The following is a 1,700-nucleotide window of genomic DNA, read 5'->3' on the forward strand; positions in this document are numbered from 1 at the left end:
AAGGAGCATACTTGCCACACACACACACACACACACACACACACACACACACAGAGCGAGAGAGAGAGAATGTCAGAAAGCAAGCCGCCAGGGCTCAAACCATGGTTGGCCATGTGGGAGTGTCCAGCTCCTTAACCACCATGCTACCTGCTGGTCTCAGTATTTGTGATTTTTTAAAAAAAGAATTATTTAATTTAATTTAATTTATTTATTATTTTTAAATTTGACCAGAGAGAGACAGAGAGGGAAAGTGAGAAAGCAAGTCACCAGGTCCAGGATTTGAACCATGGTCAGTCATGTGGAAATCCAATACCTTAAACATCAAGCCACCTGTTGGCCTTTGTGATTTTTTTTTAACCATTAGAAGGTATTAACTTATAAAATTTATAAAAATCCTTAATGGAGCTCTATTTTAATTGACTTTGAGATAAAAATCACTTATATAAATTAATTATTGTGTTGTCAGGAAAGTAATGCATGTTTTTCAAAGCTCATTTATTTATAAATATTATGAAGGTCAGGGCCAGCAGATGGCATAGTAGTTACATCACTGGACTCCCAAGTGGCCAACTGTGGTTTCAGTCTCAGACCTGGTGTCTTGAAAAATCACACTGGGTGAGTATACATTCATGTCCAGGATCCCAGAAAGAGAATAGAGAAAGGACTGTGGCATGACCATCTCCCACAGGGGTGATTTCTCACTTTTCCTCTTACTGTCTCTGTATTCTCCCCCACCCCCTGTGAGTGCACACACCCTAAGGCAAAATCCTCTAAAAAAAAAAAAGAGAGAGAGAGAATGAAGGGCAATCAATGATATATTGCCCATTTTGTTTGATAACTTTTTGCCATCTTTCAGCGAGTTTCATAATTCCTCATTCATAGAAGGACCTATCTTTATTAGCAAAAAACTAAACAAGGTACTGATTTACAGCCTCATCTGAGTCAAACATTATACCATTCAAAGAGTTTTTTTTAATAGTGTGCATGCACTTGCCTGAGAGATAGAGAGAGATAGAGAGACAGAATATGAGAAATCACCCCCCCAGGGGAGATAGCCATGCCACAATCCCTTCTCCTCTGTTCTCCTCCTGGGATTTTGGGCATGAATATACATGTGCCTGGCATGAGTTTTAAACTGCCATATCTGGGACTTGAACCATGGTTGACTATGTGGGAGTCCAGAGACGTAACCATTACACTACTCACTGGTCCCCCATGAAAGAAGTTTTGAAGAGAGCAAAACAAGTGGAAGTCTGATGGTGCAAGGTCAGTCGAGTATGGTGGGTATGAGAACACATCCTATCCAAGCTCTGATAATTTTTGACAGGTGATCAAACTTATGTGTGGCCTCACGTTGTCATGATGGAACACAACTCCTTCATGATCAATGAACACTGGATGTTTCTGGGTGACGAATTCATTCGAACTGTCCAAATGCCAGCAGTATACATTTGAAATGATTTCTCAGTAGGAGCATGAGAAACATGACACTTTTAAAATCCCACCACACTGAGAGCATGACCTTCCTTTGATGAATGTCTGCTTTCCATGCCTTCATTTGAAGCTAATTATCACACTGGGACAAAAGACCGTTTGCACACCACATTGTTGTAAACAATCCACTTCTCATCAGCAGTTATCAGTTACTTCAAAAAAAGGATCGTTTCTCTTGCTTTTAATGAGCATATCCCAGATGTTTA

The 1,700-nt window shown here is 40.0% G+C and overlaps 1 pseudogene; it reads right to left on the reverse strand.

Moving 5' to 3' along the window:
• The window catches only part of LOC102484457 (protein BUD31 homolog pseudogene), a 2,412-nt pseudogene extending 1,030 nt beyond the window's left edge, over positions 1–1,382 (reverse strand).
• Positions 1,383–1,700: the final 318 nt, after the last annotated feature.

The sequence above is a fragment of the Tupaia chinensis genome, unplaced genomic scaffold (assembly GCF_000334495.1).
Source record: "Tupaia chinensis unplaced genomic scaffold, TupChi_1.0 Scaffold143782_1, whole genome shotgun sequence".
Lineage (NCBI taxonomy): Eukaryota > Metazoa > Chordata > Mammalia > Scandentia > Tupaiidae > Tupaia > Tupaia belangeri.